General features: G+C 39.4%; 1 pseudogene; it reads right to left on the bottom strand.

Annotated features, from left to right (window-relative positions):
• Positions 1-3,527: 3,527 nt before the first annotated feature.
• Positions 3,528-8,260, bottom strand: LOC140178596 (uncharacterized; annotated as a pseudogene).
• Positions 8,261-23,518: the final 15,258 nt, after the last annotated feature.

Raw genomic sequence — 23,518 nt, 5'->3', positions numbered from 1 at the left:
TAAGGGGGTGGTTCTTGGACACAAGATTTCAAAAAATGGCATAGAAGTAGATAAGACAAAGGTGGAAGTAATTGAGAAATTACCTCCACCTTGCAATGTCAAGGCAATCAGGAGCTTTTTGGGACACGCTGGGTTCTATAGGAGGTTTATTAAGGACTTTTCAAAGATTGCAAAACCTCTTAGCAACCTACTTGTCTGAAATACTCCCTTTGTTTTTGATAGAGAGTGCATGGTAGCCTTTGATGAGCTTAAGAAGAGACTCTCCTCTGCACCTATTATAGCACCACCTAACTGGGATCTTCCCTTCGAATTAATGTGTGATGCATCTGATTTTGCTGTTGGTGCTGTTCTAGGACAGAGGAAAGACAAGCTAGTACATGTTATTTACTATGCTAGCAAGGTCCTTAATGAGAATCAAAGGAACTACACCACCACGGAGAAAGAACTTTTAGCCATAGTCTTTGCTTTTGATAAGTTTAGATCATATCTTATTGGCTCTAAAGTAATTGTGTTCACTGATCAGGCAGCACTCAAATACTTGCTTACTAAACAAGAATCTAAGCCCAGATTAATAAGATGGATTCTGCTACTACAAGAATTTGACATTGAGATTAAAGATAGGAGTGGAGCAGAGAACAAGGTAGCTAACCACCTCTTAAGGATTCCACAAGAAGAAGAGACGCACCAAGTTGCAGTTAATGAAAGCTTCCATGATGAGCAGTTGATGATGATCCAAGTAGCCTCTTGGTTTGCAGAAATAGCTAACTTCAAGGCTATTGGGGAACTACCAACCAACATCAACAAACACATGAGGAGAAAGCTAATCAAGGATGCCAAGCACTACATCTGGGATGACCCCTATTTATTCAAAAAGTGTGCTGATAGAATCTTGAGAAGGTGTGTCTCCCATAAAGAAGGGCAGGAAGTGCTGTGGCAGTGCTATGGATCCGCATATGGAGGCCACTTCAGTGGAGAAAGAACAGCACCAAAAGTGCTTCAATCTGGATTTTACTGGCCAACAATGTTCAAGGATGCTAAAGAATTGGTGTCAAGATGTGATGAGTGCCACAGAGTTGGTAATCTAACCAAAAGAAACGAGATGCCACAGCAATTCATACTAGAGCTTGAACTATTTGATGTATGGGGAATTGACTTTATGGGACCTTTCCCAACCTCCTACTCAAATAGTTACATATTGGTGGCTCTTGATTATGTCTCAAGATGAGTAGAAGCCATAGCCACTGCGACAAATGACAAGGTTGTGATAAGCTTCTTGAGAAGGAACTTCTTCAGCAGATTTGGGGTTCCTAGAGCCCTCATTAGTGATGGAGGGACACACTTCTGCAATAAACAACTTGAGAGACACTCCTTCTCAGGTATGGAGTCAAGTAAAAGGTGGCAACTCCATACCACCCACAGACGAATGGGCAAGCTGAGATTTCAAACAGAGAACTAAAAAAAATTCTTGAAAAAAATGTTGGAAGCTCAAAAAAGGATTGGTCTAAGAAGCTGGACGATGCATTATGGGCCTACAGGATAGCCTACAAGACACCTATTGGGATGTCCCCATACTAACTGGTATATGGCAAGGCTTGTCACTTACCAGTTGAGCTTGAGCATAGAGCGTTTTGGGCTCTAAAAATGCTAAACTATGATGAGCAAGCTGCTGGAGAAAGAAGATTAATGCAACTCAATGAGCTGGAGGAATTTAGAAATCAAGCATATGAGAATGCAAAAATCTACAAAGAGAACACAAAAAGGTGGCATGATCAAAAGATAGCAAGAAGGGAGTTTAGTGAAAGACAAAAGGTGCTGCTGTACAACTCAAGACTCAAGTTCTTCCATGGAAAACTTAAGTCTCGATGGTTAGGACCCTTCACCATACTCAAGGTGTTTCCTTATGGTCATGTAGAGCTCATGGAGGACAAGACTCAGAGAACTTTCACTATCAATGGCCATAGACTCAAACACTACTTGGGAGGTTCCTTGGAGGAGCAGAGAGTGAGCTACAAGCTCAACTAAAGATGGATGAGTGTCAAGCTAGTGACAATAAAGAAGCGCTAGTTGGGAGGCACCCCAACACTTTATCCTTTTGATAGTATAAGTTTCAGTTTCATACTTGTGTTGCATTACCATTTAGAATTAGATTGCAAGTGGAAGGTTAGGAAGTTTAAATATCAGTTTTGGTACTTAGGATACCCTTACATCCTTTTGTTTCTTTTAATCTGGAGTTGCAACTTGATGAATGCATTACTAATGATGAGTAAATGGGCTGAGAACTAGCTAAAAGGCTAAGTTTGGTATGGTCACTCACCCACTTAATCTAGGCTTACAACCATTTTGATAACTTGATTTTGAAAAGTAAGCCTAGAGATTAAGTTTGGTGTGGCCACCACGATACATGGATCACCTAGCAAGCCCAATTCTATTCAATCTGAAAGCATTTAATATTTTGGCAAGAGCATGATCGTGGTTTAATGTGTTCAGAAGAGGTTAGAAACAAAAGAAAATGAAAAGAATTGAATTATCCCATCCTTATGAACATATTAAATGCACAATGATGAAACCAATTTATTAAGATGCAATATGATTAAGTTTGGTGTCCCAAGGGACACCCATCAGTTGCAATCCCACTCACCCATGATAAGAAGGAATGTGAAGGATTTTTTTGTCATTACTAACGGTTTTCAGTTTCATTTTCAGGAGAAAAGATGGGACCCACATGGTGAATAACTCATAAAGCAAAGAAGTCAAAGTGTACTTACACTTTGGAACTCAACACATGTAGGAGGCTGATAAGGATTTAATTGGGGTTTTAAGGGTTTAATATATTCCAAGTAATAAAATCCTAATGGAAGGGGATAAGAAAAGAATGACATCAAGAAGAGGAATTTATTGGCATCAAGAGACACAGCGGAAACATAAAGATAGATAAAGAAAAACAAAAGGATAGATACAGTTTTCCTACTAGACCTCTAAGATACTTGTTCTTAGCAACCTAGGTCACTGGAAAGGATTCCCTACTAGACCTTCAAAGAACCTGTCCTTGACAACCTAGATCAGAGGGACGAAAACTGAAAGAAACCACCACACAGATCACCTTAGTGTTGGATCCTCCAATCTTCCTCATGCAACAAGTGAAGCAAATCACTCACCTCACTTCTCACACAATAACAAGTGCTTAAAAGCAACTGAAATTTATTCATCAAAGTTATGTAAATTGTCTCACCAGAAGGTGTTTAAATAGACCTCAACAAACTAGATAAAAGATAAGATAAGATAACTAATTTAAATCAGATTTGATCTTATTGGATCAGATAAGATTTGATCTAAATTTTAAAATCCTAAAGATATGATAACTAATTTAAATCAGACTTGATCTTATTAGATTAGATCAGATTTGATTTAAATTTAAAAATTCCTAAAAATACTACTAAGCATAGCAGATAAAACAAGTCTTCTAACAACTTTTGACCACATAACAAACTTAGAACAAAAATCTAGGATTTTCAAAATTTAAAGATAAATTATGCCTTCCACTGAATTTGGAAAGCATTATTGGGCTTCTTGCTGTCCTGACTTAATCCAATGGGTCTTGCCCATTTTTCCTTAGTTAGAACTTGATGCAGCTCCATATGCATAAGCGCTGCCAGGTTTCCAAAGCTCTCCTTGAGCTTCTTTGCACGTGCTCTAGTGATGGGTCCCTCTGGAAGTGTGAAATTCCCATTCTGCCCTTGTGTCTTAGAATGCCTCTGTTGTCTTTCCGAGCATGTATCATTCCCTCCTTCCTCAAAAAGATTCGTCCTCGAATCTGTGCCCATAACAAAAGGAGAGAGATCAGAAACATTAAAAGTGGCAGAAACATTATACTCACCTGGTAGGTCAATCTTGTAGGCGTTGTTATTGATCTTCTCAAGCACTTGGAATGGGCCATCCCCTCTAGCATCAAGTTTAGACTTCCTCTGAGTAGGAAATCTCTCTTTCCTCAAATGTACCCAAACCCAATCTCCTGGTTCGAAGACTATATGCTTTCGGCTCTTGTTAATCCTTTCTGCCATGGCTTTGTTCTTCTTCTCAATGAGGTCACGAGCCTTTGCATGTATTGCTTTAACTTTTTCAGCCTTGCTTGCTCCATCTAAGCTAATAAGATCACTCAAGGGTAGAGGCATTAAATCTAAGACAGTTGGAGGATTAAAACCATAGACAAGTTCAAAGGGCGAAAAACCAGTGGAAGAATGGATTGTTCGGTTATAAGCAAACTCAATAAAAGGTAAACAATCTTCCCAGGTTTTCAAATTCTTACCAACAACAGCACGCAACAAGGTTCCCAATGTCCTATTTACTACTTCAGTTTGACCATCAGTTTGAGGATGACAAGTAGTTGAGTATAACAATTTTGTTCCCAACTTACTCCACAAAACTTTCCAAAAGTGACTTAAGAATTTGACATCACGATCAGAAACAATAGTTTGGGGAACACCATGTAAGCGCACAACTTCTCTAAAGAATAGGTCAGCAATATTTGTGGCATCATCAGTTTTATGGCAAGCAATAAAATGAGCCATTTTACTAAATCTATCTACCACAACAAAAATGCTATCTCGACCTCTCCTAGTTCTAGGCAAACCAAGAAAAAAATCCATAGAAATATCAACCCATGGATGCATAGGAACAGGTAAAGGAGTATACAAACCATGTGGTAAGGACTTAGATTTAGCTTGTTTATAGGTAATGCATTTGGCACAAAATTTTTCGACATCTTTACGCATGTGGGGCCAGTAAAAGTGCTCAGATAAAATATCCAAAGTCTTATGCACACCAAAATGACCCATCAAACCCCCACTATGTGATTCTAGAACAAGTAGCTCCCGAATAGAACAAGTAGGTACACAAATCCTATTACCCTGAAAAAGAAAACCATCATGCTTGTAAAATTTGTTATGTGCACCATGTTCACAGGCAACATAGATAGAGGCAAAAGTAGAATCAGATGCATATAATTCCTTCATACACTCAAAACCCAACAGCTTAGAAGTAAGGGTTGTGATTAATGAATACCTTCTAGATAATGCATCAGCAACCACATTCTCCTTACCTTGCTTATAGGCGATTACGTACAGAAAGGATTCAAGGAATTCTATCCATTTTGCATGTCTCTTGTTTAGCTTCCCTTGACCCTTCAAGTGATTGAGGGATTCATGGTCAGTATGTACCACAAATTCCTTAGGTAGCAAATAATGCTGCCACACTTCTAAAGCTCGCACCAAGGCATATAGCTCCTTATCATAAGTTGAGTAGTTGAGACGGATCTATTCAACTTCTCACTAAAATAGGCGATTGCTTGCTTTTTCTGCATTAAAACAGCACATATACCAATTCCGGAAGCATCACATTCGATTTCAAAAGTTTTAGAAAAATCCGGTAAAATAAGAATGGGGGCAGAACACAATAATTCTTTCAAGGTGTTAAAGGCAATTTCTTGTTCGTGATCCCATTTAAAGTTAACATGTTTCTTGATGATTTCAGTTAAAGGTGCAGCAATAGTAGAAAAATCTTTAACAAACCTCCGATAAAAACCCGCAAGACCATGAAAACTTCTAACATCAGAGACACTCTGAGGTGTGGGCCATTCTCTAATAGCCTTCACCTTCGCGTCATCTACCTCAATCCCTGCAGAACTTATCACAAAACCTAGGAATACGACTTTACTCAGACAGAACGAGCACTTTTGGAGATTAGCATACAATTTTTCCTTTCTAAGTACCTCTAAAACAGATTGAACAAGCAAAATATGATCATCAAGGCATTTACTGTAGATAAGGATATCATCAAAATAAACAACCACAAATTTACCTAAAAATTATCGCAAAACATGATTCATTAATCTCATGAATGTACTAGGTGCATTAGTCAAACCAAATGGCATAACTAACCACTCATACAAACCATATTTAGTTTTGAAAGCTGTTTTCCATTCATCACCAAGATTCATTCGTATTTGATGATAACCACTCCTTAAATCTATTTTACTAAAAATAACAGATCCATGTAGTTCATCAAGCATATCATCAAGTCTAGGAATAGGATGGCGATACTTTACCGTAATCTTGTTTACAGCCCTGCAGTCAACACACATCCTCCATGAGCCATCCTTCTTGGGTACCAACAGTACTGGAATAGCACAAGGACTCATGTTTTCTCTCACAAAACCCTTAGCCAAAAGGTCCTCGACTTGCCGTTGTAGTTCCTTTGTCTCCTCAGGATTAGTTCGGTAAGCTGGCCGGTTAGGAATGCTTGATCCGGGAACAAAGTCAATTTGATGCTCAATGCCTCGTAACGGAGGTAAACCTGGGGGCAGCTCATCTGGAAAGACATCGCCAAATTCCTGCAAGAGTGAAATAAAAGCACTAGGCAGGTCATCGTTAGTTTCAATGGTAGAAAGTAAAGACTCTCTAAATCGTACTAGCACCAATGCTTTTTTTCCTAAACTAGCATGCTTCAGATCCCTCTCTTTTTCATAAAAACATATTTTGTGAGCACTCTCACTCTCTACAGATGTTTCTCTTTTAGAACTCTCTTTTTCACTCAGACTCAGACTCTTTTTCTCACACGTGTCATCTCTCAGAGCTCTCTCTTTACCCTCTTGTTTTTCAATTTTCTCACATCCTAAAGACTCTGTAGTAGATTTGTGCATGCTCAGTTGCTCCAGGTACACTTCTTTAGGTGTCAAAGGTGCAAGGGTAATCTTCTTCCCAAGATAGGTGAACGAGTATCGGTTTGTGAAACCATCATGGATCACCTTCCTATCATACTGCCATGGACGGCCTAGAAGTAGATGACAAGCCTGCATGGGAACCACGTCACAAAGTACCTCGTCACTATATCTCCCAATAGAGAACTGTATGCGGGCTTGCTTCATAACCTTCAATTCACCCACATCACTTAGCCACTCCAGTTTGTAAGGGTTAGGGTGTTTGGTGCATTTCAACCCCAACTTTGTGATCAACGTAAAGCTAGCAACGTTTGTATGACTTCCAGCATCAATGATCATGAGTCCAACCTTACCTCCTAACAAAACTTTTGTATGAAAGATGTTCTCTCGCTGTTCTAGACGATCGTCCTTGGCTTGTACATTTAAGATCCGCCTAGTAACAAGGGTCTCGCCACTAACAGCATACTCAACTATATCTTCATTATCTGTAGCATCATCCGCATGTGGCATGTCTTCAAACCCATCTGAGTTATCAGATTCTGAGAAAATATCATTTGCTTTAATTACCATGGTCCTTTTATTTGGACACTCGGAAGCATAATGGCCTAATCCGCGACACTTAAAGCAGGTAATATCACGATGCCGTGCAGGAGGTTTAGAAGTGGAATTAGGCGTGTGCGTCTTCCTGTGCTGCTCTGTGGGCTTCTCCTTTGATTCGGTAGGTTTGGATCCAGTCTTCTCCCCGAAATTAGCACCTCTCGAATCCCACCTTGAAGTCGAATTACGCAGCCCTTTTCCCTTTTGCTGTCTTTCCACCTTGATAGCGAGGTTCACCAAGTCTTCCATAGTCACATATGGGAGATGTTCGACAGTATTTGCAATGTCTCGGTTCAGCCCACTTAAGAAACGTGCCATAGTAGCCTCAGACTCTTCCTCAATGTTTTCCTGGATTAGTAGCATCTCCATCTCCTTATGATACTCATCTACAGACTTAGAACCTTGGTATAACCGTTGGAGCCGTTGATGTAGCTCCCTGTAGTAGTAAGAAGGGACAAACCGTTGTCGCATGACCTTCTTCATCTTCTCCCAAGACAGAATTGGTGGTTTGTCATTCCGCCTCCTCTGTTTGTCCAGCTTGGCCCACCAGACAAGGGCATAATTCGAGAATTCGACAGCCGCTAGTCTTACCTTTTTCACATCAGAGTAGTTATGACATTGAAATAAGAGCTCCACCTTTCGTTCCCATTCCAGGTATGCCTCAGGGTCACTTCTGCCTTTAAATTCTGGGATGCGCATCTTGATAGCATTAAGGTTACTATCAACATCTGCCGAGTGTCTATGAGGCCGGGATTTGGATGAAGGCTCCCCCTCAGACTCCGTAGAATCTTTATGAACAGATTCTCGTGACCGTGCTTTTTGCTTAGGGGAGAAAGAGTTAATGCGGGAATCCATGTCATCAAGACGTTGTTGAATCTTTGTAAGGATGCTAGTAAGTGCGTCGATGCGAAAAGTTAGTTGTGGATCGGGGTTATCTTCAGTGTTAGCCATCAATGAACCTGTAAAAGAAAAGGCTTTACAACACTCCTCTCCCGTGTATCACTCAGAGTAGGACACTCGTGTTTCACTTAATACGTGGCTTTTACCCTCTGTTGAGCTCACCACTCTTGCCTTTTTCCACTCTTGGATTACGTTAACAAGTTGCACTTCGGGAGATGAGGAATTGAGACACCAAACTAAGATAATCGGAATGATAGAGACGTTCAACTTGACAAGAGGATAAGTAAAGTATGTGACAAAGGAAACAAGAAGTGATACTAGGATGACAAAACTAGCAAAATTGAATCCTTATTAAGGATAAAACAAGGAGAAAATTTAAAATTTAAAATTGAAATTTTTTTTTTTGCTTTTTTTTCGCTTTTTTTTTACTGGAATAAACAGAAAGTGCAGTAATTGAATTTAAGGAAAAAAATTTTCGTTTTTTTTTAAAGTAAATTTGCAGAAATTATAGAGAAAAATAAGGAGAAAAAAAAAATTCCTGGAACGTGCAGGTAAATAAGAATTTACCTACGACCTGTAACTGATACCAGATGATAAGGATTTAATTGGGGTTTTAAGGGTTTAATATATTCCAAGTAATAAAATCCTAATGGAAGGGGATAAGAAAAGAATGACATCAAGAAGAGGAATTTATTGGCATCAAGAGACACAGCGGAAACATAAAGATAGATAAAGAAAAACAAAAGGATAGATACAGTTTTCCTACTAGACCTCTAAGATACCTGTTCTTAGCAACCTAGGTCACCGTAAAGGATTCCCTACTAGACCTTCAAAGAACCTATCCTTGACAACCTAGATCAGAGGGACGAAAACTGAAAGAAACCACCACACAGATCACCTTAGTGTTGGATCCTCCAATCTTCCTCATGCAACAAGTGAAGCAAATCACTCACCTCACTTCTCACACAATAACAAGTGCTTAAAAGCAACTGAAATTTATTCATCAAAGTTATGTAAATTGTCTCACCAGAAGGTGTTTAAATAGACCTCAACAAACTAGATAAAAGATAAGATAAGATAACTAATTTAAATCAGATTTGATCTTATTGGATCAGATAAGATTTGATCTAAATTTTAAAATCCTAAAGATATGATAACTAATTTAAATCAGACTTGATCTTATTAGATTAGATCAGATTTGATTTAAATTTAAAAATTCCTAAAAATACTACTAAGCATAGCAGATAAAACAAGTCTTCTAACAACTTTTGACCACATAACAAACTTAGAACAAAAATCTAGGATTTTCAAAATTTAAAGATAAATTATGCCTTCCACTGAATTTGGAAAGCATTATTGGGCTTCTTGCTGTCCTGACTTAATCCAATGGGTCTTGCCCATTCTTCCTTAGTTAGAACTTGATGCAGCTCCATATGCATAAGCGCTACCAGGTTTCCAAAGCTCTCCTTGAGCTTCTTTGCACGTGCTCTAGTGATGGGGCCCTCTGGAAGTGTGAAATTCCCATTCTGCCCTTGTGTCTTAGAATGCCTCTGTTGTCTTTCCGAGCATGTATCAGAGGCACAGTGAGATAAGGGTTGGCACCTCTTCCCACGCTAGGCGCCACTCCCCAAGTGGGAAAACATTGAATCCTTTTTATTTCCCACCATTCAAATTACACCATTCACCCCTTATAAAAGCCTCACCCTCCCAACTCTTCTCCCACTTCAAACCCCTAATCACACACGAAAAATAATCCAAACACCTTTCTTCTTCTTTTCTCTTTTTGCCTTCCACTACTTCTCTTCTCCTACTTCTTTTCCCTTTTCTTGATTGGGACAATCAAGTCCTAAGTTTGGTGTTGGAGCAAAACCTTGTTTTGCCTGCCTCTCTTGCAACCTTCCCCAATTTTTTTTTTCTTTTTTTCCACAACCTCAAACACACTCTCTCAACTCAATGGCACCACCAAAAAGCTCAGACTCAAAGAAAAGAAAAACCAAGGAACTAACTTCTGGATCCTTAAGCTCATCTTTCAATGAACACAAGTTCCTGTCTGCATTCAACCAAAATCAATTCTATGGTTGGGTGAGTGAGAGGGAAATTATCCCAGAGGTTGGGTTCCAATTAGGGAGGTAGTAGAGAGCCTGGTGAGGGAGTTTTATGCTAACGCTGTGCCTCAACCAGGACAACCCTATGGATACATTAGCTATGTGAGGGGGAAGTCCATTGACTATAGTCCCTCTAGCATAGAGAGGTTGCTAATAGTGAAGAGGACAAGCTCCACCCGGAGCTATGAAAAAAGAATGAAGCAACACGACCCTAGGTTTGATGAAATCCTGAACGAGATTTGCATGCTGAATGTACAATAGATCAAGGACAAGGATGGGATACCAAACCAATTGAGAAGAAGGAATCTGAGCCCCCATGTTAGAGGGTGGTTGGAATTTGTGAGGAGGTCCCTAATCCCCCCATCCAACACTTCAGAGGTGACCAAGGAGAGAGCTGTGCTCATATATAGCATCATGAAAGGTGAGAATGTCAATGTGGGGGAGCTAATTGCCAACAACATTAACAAAGTGCTGAAAAGCACCAGTGAGAACACAAGGTTGGCATTCCCAGCATCATACAGAGGTTATGTGATGAAGCTGGAGTTGAAAAGATCATTGATGAGGTGCTAGTAAAGCAAGACAAATTCATAACTGCCAAGAAGATGGCCAAAGTGGTGGCTGTTCACCCACTTTAGAGGGCCAGAGGACAAAGAGCTCATGCTCATGAGCCACAACAACAACAAAAAGAAGAAAAGGCAGAAGAGCAACCACACTTTCTAGCACTTCAACCACCACCACACTACCAATACTAACAATTTCCTGAAGGATTCAACTGGGAACAACTGCAAGGAGATGTACACCAAATGAAGGGAGACCTGCAGCACCTGAGAGAAGATGTCAATCAACTCAAGGAGACTTAGCAACAATAATGGAACCAAGTCAATGAGAACATCCACCAACTCCAAGGGAGTTGGGAGCACATAAGGAAGGAGCAGCAAGAACAGTTTGACTGGGGAGAGGTGCGAAGTGCACTTGACAAAATAGTAAAGCAAGGAAAATGGCAACAGAGGAACCTTGCTGAATTCAGGCATCTCTATGATGCCAGAACTATCTCCAGGAGGCAATATGACATCAACACACAAGCAAAGCTGAATCACTTGTGTAATGCCGTGGCCGCTCTAAACCCAGGATACCCAACGTTCATGCAAGGAATAGAGGAGCTGAGTGCAAGACAAGAGGAAATTCTAGCCAAACACAAGGAGGATGAAAGGAAGAAGGATCCTCCAAGAAGGAAGAAGATGACTCCTCCCCTTCTATGAAGAAGGACAAAGGAAAAGGGCCAATGAACTGAAGATTTAAGCTGCTCAAGGTTGTTAAGTCCCATGGTTGACACCCTCTAAATTCTGAATCATGTTTAAGCTTTTGTTTGATTTACTTTCTGTCAAAAATAAATAGTCATGCTAGAGTAGTTTATGTTTTCTGCTTAGTTTTATTCATGCTTGAAGTCCTTTATGAGTCCTTTAAACTACAAGAAAGAAAATGCAATGTATTTCAGAGTCTTCATTTTCAACATAAATAAAGTAGAACTTGTCTCCATAAGAGTTGCTGTGAGCTGTGCAAAGAAACAAGATAAGAGAAACCAAGGCCAAGAGAGATCATTCAACAAACTAAGAAACAAGGAACAAAGTGTAGAACCTTGAATGAACTTTTACTTAAGAAAGAGAAAATGAGTCATGGAAAGCAACTAGTCTTACAAGGTATAACAAGAAAAGGTTAAGGGGTGCTCCTTGAATATCCATAGAACCAAGAAGTAGAAAGCAACAAAGACCTAAGGCTCTGAGCATCAACTACTAGGATGGGAAAGAAACATTAAAAAGCTCAAAAAGAGTTAAAAATCCTAGTAGATGCTTGTGGTGAAGATGTGTCAAGAAGAGACCTGGGCAAGTAAATTCTTAGGGGTGCTTCAACACCTAGTACCCTAAAACCAACTGGTTTGGGAGTGCTAATTGAAAGCTTAACTAAAGGGTTGTCTTGAGACAGAACACTTAGAGTCATGGTCAAGAAAGCACAACCAAAAAAGAGAGAGAAATAACTCTTACTACTTCAAGGTGACAATCAATAGAAAGGACCGCTGAAACTTATACTTGAAAGAACCCTCAAAGATCTAAGAGTTCTTTATGACATTAAAACATTCATACATGTGTTGAACACTTAGTCCTACCCTTAGTAATTCATTCAAGGCTAAGGTCTCAATTTATAAAAGGCATACTCACATTGATTTGCTTGGGACAAGCAAGACTTAAGTTTGGTGTTGTGATGACTTGCATCATCTACCCTTCTTTCTTGCATAAAGAGGACCATAAAAATGCATAAATCTCATTTGATCATTGCAATTCATGCATTACTTGATGAATATTATGGTACATTGCTTTGAGATGAGTTGTGCTGAATTTCAGGTGAAAAAGACATCAAAAATGGGAAGAAAGCAACAAAGAAGCTGGGCGTGTGAAACTGGCGTGCCTCTTGGAGAAAATGCCACAAAAATGCACTGGTGTGGCACGCCAGTACTGAAATCCAGAAGGGAGTCTCAAGCATTCACATGGGCATGGCACGCCAGGAACTGGGCGTGGCACGCTAGTACAAAGTTCCAGAGAGCAACAATGGAGGACACTAAAGGGGCGTGGCACGCCAGGTTGGGCATGGCACGCCTAACCCATCACTTACTATGGGCGTGCCACTTGAGCCAAGGGGTGTGGCACGCCAGCTCATCACTCCAGGAGGAACCATCACTGTGGCGAGCCACTTGGTATCGAAGGCGTGGCACGCCAACTCCAAAAAGTCACTTGGGCGTGCCACTTGAGGAACCAGGCGTGGCACACCAAGCTTGAGAAGTCCACAAATGTATGGGCGTGCCACTTGAGCAGCATGGCGTGGCACGTTGGTACAAAACCCCAGAGAAGGGGCTGAAGGCCAAAGAGGTCTGGGCGTGCCACTTGAGGTCGAAGGCGTAGCACGCCAGGCTCTCATTCTCACTTTGGCGTGCCACTTGAGCAACCAAGCGTGGCACGCCAATGCACAAAGAGGCTAAAGCAAGGGCTGGGCATGCCACTCGGTATCGAAGGCATGGCACGCCAGTCCAAGAATCTCACTATGGCGTGCCACTTGAGTGCTGGGCGTGGCACGCTAGCTACTGGAACCAAGGCAAGATCATGGGCATGGCATACCAGCCTCTAGGCGTGGAACGCTGGTACAAGTTTTCTGAAAAGATGAAGGAGGCCAAATACATGGGCGTGCCACTTGGTGTCAAGGGCGTGGCACGCCATTCACTATTCCTTACTTGGGTGTGCCACTTGAACCCCAGGTGTGGCACGCCAGTGTCATTCAGGAAGCAAAAGCCATTGGGGCGTGCCACTTGAGTTCGTGGCGTTGCACGCCAAACAGAAGAATCACTTGCTTGCAAAGGGCGTGGCATGCCAGACCTTGGGCGTGCCACGCTAGTTCAACTTTCCAGAGAGCTTGTTCAAGCGTACAGCAAAGGCGTGGCACGCCAGACCCTGGGCGTGCCACGCTAGTTCAAGTCTCCAGAGACAAGAAGAAGAGGAAAGAGGCTATGGCATGCCACTTAAGCTCGAAGGCATGGCACGCGAGGCTACATGGGTATTAAAAGACCCTGGGCGTGCCACTTGAGCTTGAAGTCATGGCACGCCAGTGATGTTATTGAAGAAGAGTGTGCCACTTGAGGGACTGGGTGTGGCACGCCAAGCCAGAATTGGAGGAGCACGTGACACGCCACTGAAGCGCCAGCCACACGCCAGCTGGGAAGTCACGCTTATTAAGTTTCTTTTCCCTCCAAATTGTAATTTTCCTTTTTCACTTTTGTAATTCTTTTATTTTGAGAGCTAGGAGTAGTATAAATACCCCCAAGAAGTACTGAAAAGGGGGTTAAGCAGTTAGAGAGAATAGTTTTAGATTCACTTTTACACTTCATCATCTTCTTTACTTTTGAGTATTTTTCTTTGAGCTCTGAGTAGCTAAATTCCCTCTCATTGAGAGAGGGAGCTCTGTTGTACTTGATGGATTGATGATAGTGAAATTTTTCTTCTCTTTATCTCCTCTTTGATTTGCTAGAAGGAATTTCGTTCTTAATGCTTAGTGTTCAATCATCTTGGGAAAGAGATTGAATGCAAAATGGGTTTCATGGGAACCTTGGGAAAGGAAACATGAAACCATGCTTGAAATCCCTTCTCACACTTGAGTAGGATCTGGGTTTTGGTGTTTGGATATGGTGACATATAATCCTCCCTCTACTTGGACCTATGATGATGTGTGGTATAATCAGGGACCAAGCATATCTCTCTTCATGAACAATTAGACCAAGGAATTAGCTATTGATCAAAATATGAGAGATTGAGTCACCAAGGGATTGGGGCTCAATCAATCATGATTGCCAAGAGGTCAATGAGTTGCATGATTGAAGATGGGATGTAAGTTCGAATTGATCCAAAGAGACATCTCCTGATCTCAATGATTTTCCCCATTCTTATCTATCACCTTCTTTATAGTTTGCTTTTACATTTTTCAATTCTCCATTCCCATTTACAATTAAGTCATTTATGATTTTGCACTTTACATTCTGCCATTTCCATTTCTGCACTTTTTTGCTTTTCTTTACATTTTAGCCATTTATAATTCTGTCATTTATAATTCTGCAATTACAATCTATCTGTCTGCTTGACTAATTCATCAATTGATTAACACTGCTCAAATTTACCAATCTATGTGGATACGATCCCACTCCATTGTGGGTTCTTACATGACGATAATTTTGGTGCGCTTGCCAAAAGAACTGATTCACCATTTTTTTGAATGGGGTGTGAATTCAGACTCTTCAGAATTCATAGTGGAAAAACAAAATAAAACTAACAAAATCTAGTAAACAAGCAAAAGACAAACCTATTCACACTATTCACAAATATACAATAACCAATAACATAACACCATTGCAATCCCTGGCAACGACGCCATATTGATGAATAGATTTTTTGACAGTTTAGAATTCACAAATGAATTCTCGTTGCAAGTATAGTTTCTAAACTAACAAATAATCCTTTAATACAAAAGATTGTTTGTCACAAATACAAAACCCTAAATTTATAAACCGAAGTATTGGAACCTCGGGTCGTTCTCTCTAGGAATTACAATAAAGTGTCTTGTTATTGGTTATGAGGTATGTTTTGGGGTTTTTGGGATAAGATACATGAAAGATAAATGACAAGGAAGTAAACTAATGGCTAAAAAAGATCTTGGCAAGGTTTGGTGGTCAAGGATCTCTATCCCTATCACTAACCACAACATGAGAATTAGCAAGGATCAATCCCATTAAGTCATCCTCTAACTAGTGGTAAAGGAAAGTCAAATGAGCTATATCAATCCAAGTCCATAAGTCCTAGTTCTCCACCAATTCAATTAGTGAGATCTAGAGTTAATGGCTCCCAATCATCAATTACTTGGACATTAGTAACTCAAGAGTTCCTAAGTTACCTTCCCAAGCCAAGAGCATAAAATTCTACTCTAAAATCCAACCAATCATTTTATCAAACACTTGGAAGGCATAAAAGGAAAGCATAGTAAAATTGCAAGGAAAGTAAATCTACACTACTCAATTGCAAGGAATTAAACAACAACAAATCAAATAAACAATAAAGGAACATGAATCATAAATTGCATTAGAAGGAAATAGAAGAAATGACTAGGTGTGTCATCCCTCTTCAATCCTTGGGTTAAATAGCATCAGAAATGAGTTGGATTGAGCCCACAAGGCTTCTAAAATTGCTGGCCACGAGTTGCATTAAGTGAATCATGTGCAACCATCGATGCGTATGCGTACAGTGCACATGCGTGCCCCTAAACGCATTGCAACTATGGCAAATCTTATATCATTTTGAATCCCCAGATGTTAGCTTTCCAACGTAACTAAAACTGCCTCATTTGGATCTCTGTAGCTCAAGTTATGGTCAATTAAGTGCGAAGAGGTCAGGCTTGACAGCTTTATGATTCCTTCATTTCTTCATGAGTTCTCCATTTCTACATGCTTTTTCTTCATTCCCTCAATCCAATCCTTGCCTCCTAAACCTAAAATCACTTGACAAACATATCAAAACATCTAATGGAATCAAGGTGAATTAAATTTAGCTATTTTACAATCCAAAAAGCATGTTTTCACTCTTAAGCATAATTAAAGGAGAATAACAAAAACCATGCTATTTCATTGGATAAATATGGGAGAAGGTGATAAAATCCTTTAAATTCAACACAAGATAAACCCTAAAAATGGGGTTTATCAAGTTACAAATCAATATTCCTTTTGCTGAGATTTTGGAGCAAATGCCTCTCTATGTCAAATTCATGAAGGAGCTGTTGTCAAAGAAGAAGCCTTTGAAGGGAGATGAGACAGTGGTCTCGACTAAGGAATGTAGTGCCAAAATTCAGAATAACTTGCTAAGGAAGGTGCCAGATCCAGGGAGCTTTCAAATTCTATGTACCATTGGGAGCACAACCTTTGAGAAAGCGTTATGTGATCTGGGAGCAAGCATCAATCTCTAAAACCTGCATATGGATTAGTGGAGAATATCTTGGTCAAAGTGGGTAAGTTCTTCCTCCCAGCAGATTTTGTGATTTTTGACACGAGGGACGATGAGAATGCCTCTATAATCCTAGGAAGACCAATCCTAGCCACTAGAAGAGCTCTAATTAATGTGGAAGAAGGTGAATTAGTGCTTAGAGTGCATAATGAGCAACTGGTCTTTCATGTCTTCAAAGATATACATTAAGCAGGTAAAGAAGAGAGGTGCATGTAGATTGAGCTTATTGATCCAAACCTGCAAGAACCCCCTGATGATGCACAGCAGAATCTGCAGCTCAAACCTCCTTTGGTGACAATCAATAAAATTTCTCCTGATATCAAACCTAAGCTTGGTGTCAGGAACGCATCATCCACCAAGGAGGATGTTATCAAAAAGAAGAAAGTGCCCAAGGGATAGAGAAAAAAATAGATTCCCACTGAAGACTTCTCCCCAGGAATGAAGGTGGTGTTGACTAGCAATCCAGTGTTGACTTATACAGTAAATAGAATCCTCTCTCTGGAGGATATTGAGCTACTTTATGGGGACACTGGGAGAAGATTCACAGTGAGGGGTGAAGAGCTTAGCCCCTATGATCCTCCTCCTTAGAAGAGCTGACCGTCAAGCTAGTGATGGTAAAGAAGCGCTTGTCGGGAGGCAACCCGATAATTTCATATTCTTAGTTTATTTTTTGTTGCGTTGGTTTTATTATTTATTTGATTTTATTGAGTTTCTATTGTTTTTCCTTTGTTTTACGTGTGTTTTGATCATGCAGAAATTTTAGAACAGGAACTAGACACTTAGAAAATTTTTGCCCACCCTGGATTTCCTAGTTCGATGCCGAATATTGCATACAAAAGAGGAATTGGGCTCTGGAAGGCCCACGCCAAACTTGGGATTGGAAAATCCCAAGTTCAGCATGGAGAACGGTGTAACAATAAGCAAAATCAAGCAAAAGTTGACGCCGAACTTGATCCTTTGCAAGCTTGGCATGGGAAATGACGTAGCAAGGTGTCAATTTGAGAAGCATATGGCGCCGAACCTGAGCATTTCAAGTTCGGTGTGGAGGCTGCGCGCAAATGGGGTAGAACTCGCTACTAGGGTGACGCCTGATATGCGAAAAAAATAATTTCCGTGCAATAACTACCGGCAAGTGCACCAGGTCGTATCAAGTAATAAAACACTCTAAAGAGTGAGGTCAATCCCTCGAGGATTAACAGATTAAGAAAACAATGGTTGATTATCAGCCTAGTTAGATGGTTCATTTTGAAGTGAGATGCAGCAGGAATTGTAAATTGACAGAAAAATAAAGGAAAGCAATAAAGTGCAAGAAAGTAGAATGATAGGAATGTAAAGTACAGAAAAGTAAAGTGACGAAAATGTAAATAACCATAAAGTAAAAAGAAGCATTGGATTCAAGAGATATTGAATTCTCCAGATCAAGTTCATTCTCATCTCTTCCTCAATCAATGCATTCATTGATCCCCTTGGCAATCTTAAGTGATTGGATCCCAATTCCTTGGCTCACCAATCTTTCTAAGCATGAACAATTGCCCAATTCCTTGATCTAAGAGCTCATGGGAAGAGATGAAGTTTGGTCACTGATTATACCACACACATTCATAGATCAGAGTATTGGTAGGATTAAATGTCACAATATCCATCCAACCCCCAACCTAATCCAATGTGAGAAAGCATTTCTAGCATGATTTCCTTTTCCCTTTTCCAAGGTTCCATGGAAATCCAATTATGAACAATTCCTCTGTCGAGACAATTGTTTAATTGAATGAAGAACGAAAGCTTTCTAGAAAAATCAAGAGAAAAGACAAAGGAAGAAGAATGAAAATGACAATTGATCCGTCAAATAACAATAGAGCTCTCTAACCTAATGAAAAGAGTTAGTGGTTCATTGCTCAACTCAAATAGAAAAGAAAGAAAGTGCAGAAAAATAAAGAAGAAGACTAAAACTGAAATTGAAACTTCAAAATTCATAAATGAAAACTACAACTAAAACTAAATTACTAGAAAAGTAGAAAAGAAAACAAAACAAAAAAGAGTGTATGAGTGGTGTGTGTCAGGGGATGTGTATGCATGATTCTGGTCTCCCCTCCAATCCATAATAATTCCTCCAATCCAGCTAATGCCTTTATATAGGCTTACAAACTAAAAAATGAAAATACAAATTACAAATGAAAATTCCTAATCTAGATGCTTCTTGTGCCTTGGATTGAGTGATGTTGATGGGCTTTGCTTGCTTGCATGATCCAGGGGTATATTGGCATTCATTGGGGTCATTTTTGGTGTCACAGACATTGAGAAATGCTCCCAGGCTTACTTCAATGTTTAACCCAAAGTTGGACCCAACGTTTGACCCCAAACGTTGGTTAACCAGCATTGAAAACAACGTCCGATTCTAAAGCTCAAACTTATTATCCACTGATGGGTGGCGGAGATCAGCCAATTAAGAATTCAATATAGAAATACGTTGCGAGTATATTTTTTAACCAGCAAAAATCCGCTCATCAATTTAGAAAGGTTGTCACAAAATTAGAATAAAAATACTGGGAGTATGAGTCCCAGGTCGTCTCCCAACGAGTTGACAAAGGAGTGCTATCTTATTAATCAGGAGTTTTCGAGAGGTTTTGAGAGTTGAATGACAGAAAATAAATAATTGTAATTTAATGCAATGAAAATTAAATGGGATTTATATTATTGAAAATAAAAAGCCTTGACTGGGGGAATGATTAATTGAAAGTTCTATCCTTGTTAGAATTCTCTCAAGTGTAGTATAAAGAGGTTGTTGTTTTCACTTAGTTAACCCTTACTAAATAAAGGAAAGTCAAGTGATTGAGCTAACTCTTATTCGCAAATCATAGTCCTCTCCCTTGGGAAGGTCTAGCATTAGTAAATAGAGAATTAGCTGACAATTTCCAATTTAACTAGTCACTTGAGCATTCCAACTCAAGTTTTTCCTCTTAATCAACCCCCATGTTAAGTAGGGAATCTACTCCATTGACATGAATGTAACGCTCATAAAAATATAAGAAAAAGACATGATAACATAAATAAAATAGGGATTGAAAATCAATTAAAGAAAAAAGTAATTCTCTGTATTAATAAATCCAAAATGAAACGTACCTATCTGAACAGGATTAATAAGTAATCAAAAGAGAAAAGGAATAAGAAAACAAACTAGAATAGTATCTTCAACGGAGGTGATGACTCTCTCAATATCCAAAGTAAAAGCGTAAAACTATAAAACTATGAATGTAAAGAAAACCTAGAGGAAGAGTAATTTTCTCTCTAGATTCAGATCTAAAACTAAAAACTATGCTAATGAGAATGTGTCTTGAGTTTCTGCTTGTTCCCTGGCTCTAGTCTGTGTTTCTGGGCTGGAAACTGGGTCAAAACTCAGCCCAAAATCGCTCCCAGCATTTTCTGTTATTTCTGCAGATCGCGCATGTCACGCGTATGCGTCAGTCATACGTATGCGTCGCTGGTCGTCTTGGCGTCTCACACGTACGCGTCATGCACGCACACGCGTCTTAGTGCAAACTCCAATCCATGCGTACGCGTCAGGCACGCGCACGCGTCGCTGCAAATTTTTCCATGTTGCGTGCACGCATGAATCATGCGTGCGCGTCGATGCTCGCTGGTTATCTCCTTAGTTTCTTGTGTTCCTTCCATTTTTGCAAGCTTCCTCTCCATTCTCTAAGCCATTCCTGTCCTATAAGCCTGAAACACTTAACACACGGATCATGGCATCGAATGGCATAAAGGAGAATTAAAATACACAAATTAAAGACTTCTAGGAAGCAAGTTTTCAACCATAGAACAAAACTACGAAGGAATTGTAAAATCATGCAAATCATATGAATAAGTGGGTAAGGACTTGATAAACCACTCAAATGAGCACAATATAAACCATGAAATAGTGGTTTATCATCCACCCCATACTATTATATATTTTTGGAAAGCCCTGATTGTCTACGTTCCAATGCTGTTGGAAGCGCATCATTTAGAGCTCTACAGCTCGAGTTATACTCCATTGAAGGTGCAGAGGTCAGCTAGCCTGACTACTGGTTGGTACTATGTTCGTCTATGCACTTTTCGGGGCAATTTTCTCCCTCAATTTTAGTGTCCATCATGTAGTGTCATATATGCTTGGAAAGCGCTGGATGTCTATTTTTCAATGCTTTTGAAATCACCTCATTTGGAGCTCTGTAGCTCAAGTTATTTTTGTTTGAAGTAGACCCTTTCAGGCTGTCAGGAGTAAAGTTGGACTCAACGTTGGAGTCGAACATTCGCCTATCCCCACGTATGCATAGATGCCAATTTTTCCATGCATTTTTATCGCATTTGTTGGAGGTAACGTTGGGCCACCAACGTTCCCTCCAACATTGGCACCTTTTCTAACTCAACGTTGGACCCATAGTTGGAGTCCAACTTTGGCTCCAACTATGGTCTCTTGAATTGAAGTTTGAGGCATAGTTGGAGTCCAACTTTGGCTGAAACTATGCACCTTTCTTGGCACGTTTGAGGTCCAACTTCCACCAATTTTGCCACCAATGTTGGTTCCAACTTTCTTCATACCAACGTTGGTGCTCCTCCTTACTTTCCTCTGCTTCTATTTTGCCTATCATCAAGCAAATAATTGTATCAAAGTAATATACAAGATGCTCTTTATATACTAAGTGTGCTAATAATAACTCAAAATCATAACTTTACTTAGTGTGATCTATTTCATCATATTTACCCTGTATATCAACTAAAATTAACTTATGCTTGAGATTTTGTTTCATGCAGAGATTTTTCATGCTTTTGCTCCTTTATCAACACAATTTGTATGAAAACTAAACTGAAATCTACTGAAAAAGCATAGAAAAATAGGCCATGATGCCCTGGCATGACAACAACAAACTTAAATCTTGCTTGTCCCCAAGCAAGGAGAGAATTATGCAATAAGGTTTGACGAACCAAGGTGAGAAGAGTAGAAGTGTAATGTTCATGGTTAGCTAGCTTTCTATGCATGCAACAATAACAAAAGAAATTCAAATGATTGATTCCTCTATCTAGCTCTTTTTATGAAACATTTTTCTTTAAGTTCTTCCTTGAAAAAAGCTTTTCATTTCTTTTTATCTTATCTTTTTGGGTGCTTTGCACCATGATTTGAAAGCTACGACTCTAAATGCTTTGTTTTCAAGTATTACCACTTAATACATAAGCACCACAAGTATTTAATTAGAGGACTCTTTATGCTCATTTGTTTCTTTTCTTGAATTTCTAATCATTGATGCTCAGAGCCTTGAGCTTTGAGGGAGTGCCTTTGCACTTGAGCCTAGCCTTAACTCTAAGTGTTTTGTTTTCAAGCTTTTTACTTGATACATAACAGCACAAGTACTTAACAATTGAATTGTCATTAGTACTCAGAGCCTTCAGTTTTATCATTATTTCCCATTTTCTTTTCTTGCCTTAATTGCAATTGCTTCTTCAAGGTTTTCATGATTTTAAAAATTTCATAAAATGTCCTAGATGAAAACTTCAATCAAACAAACTCAAGTGCAATTGAGCAACAAAATAATCATGCTAGCCTTCCAAAACTTATATGCCCATGCTAAGTTCTTCTTTAATGACCTTGGTTGTTTATGAACATGAAAATAAATTTCTTTGGACTCACATAATTCAAGATGGTAGTCATAGTGTCACAGCAACATGTTACAATTCAAACATTAAACTATGCTTATTTACAAGGAGCAATCACACATACAAACAAAGAAAATAGAAGACAATAATGCAATTTAATGTGCTGGAAATAAGTAAGAGGAAAAAGGAACGTTACCACCTTGTAGTTCATCCTCATTGTTGTTGTCCTTCACCTCTTATTCTCCCCCTTCCCACACCAATTTAAGATGATTGCTTGTCTTCAAGCAACGAATAAAACAGTGGTGATGAGGTTCATGATGGTTCATGAATGTCTTATACACTGAAATGTGAGTGATGTATGTGGTTAAGCAAGCACAAATTAAAGATAACACTGCAGGTGATGGTGTTTTTGTGGAAAAACGAATTCCAAACACACAAATCTAACCGGCAAGTGTACCGGGTCGCATCAAGTAGTAAAACTCACTTAGAGTGAGGTCGATCCCACAGGGATTGATGGATCAAGCAACTTTAGTGGGTGATTAGTTTAGTCAAGCTAACATTGAGTGATTGGGTGAAATTGATCAACAGAATGTAAAATTGCAATGAATTTAAATTGCAGAAAGTAAATGGAACTGAAACTTAAAGAGCAAGCAATGTAAATTGCAAAAACTTAAATGACAAGAAATGTAAACTGCATCAAATATAAAGGGGAGTGGGAGCAGGGAAATTAAATGAAAGTAGTAGATCAAAGCTTAGAACAATTGCAAGGAAATTAAAATTGCATGAAAAGTAAATTCAGATCACAGTGGCTCAAATGTAAAGTGCAGAGGAACACATGTGCAGGAAAGTAAATTGGGAGCAATATGAGCAGGAAGTAAAAATTGCAAAGAAGGAAATTGTAACAGAAAAGGAAATCAGTAAGAAGACTTAAATCAATTTTGAAATCTCAAAGAGCACTCAACAATTTCAATGAAACAGTAAAAAAACAGCAAAGCAAAATT

The sequence above is a fragment of the Arachis hypogaea genome, chromosome 14, assembly GCF_003086295.3.
Source record: "Arachis hypogaea cultivar Tifrunner chromosome 14, arahy.Tifrunner.gnm2.J5K5, whole genome shotgun sequence".
Lineage (NCBI taxonomy): Eukaryota > Viridiplantae > Streptophyta > Magnoliopsida > Fabales > Fabaceae > Arachis > Arachis hypogaea.
Note: the sequence above shows the minus strand (reverse complement) of the source record. Positions and strands in the feature narration are given on the sequence as shown.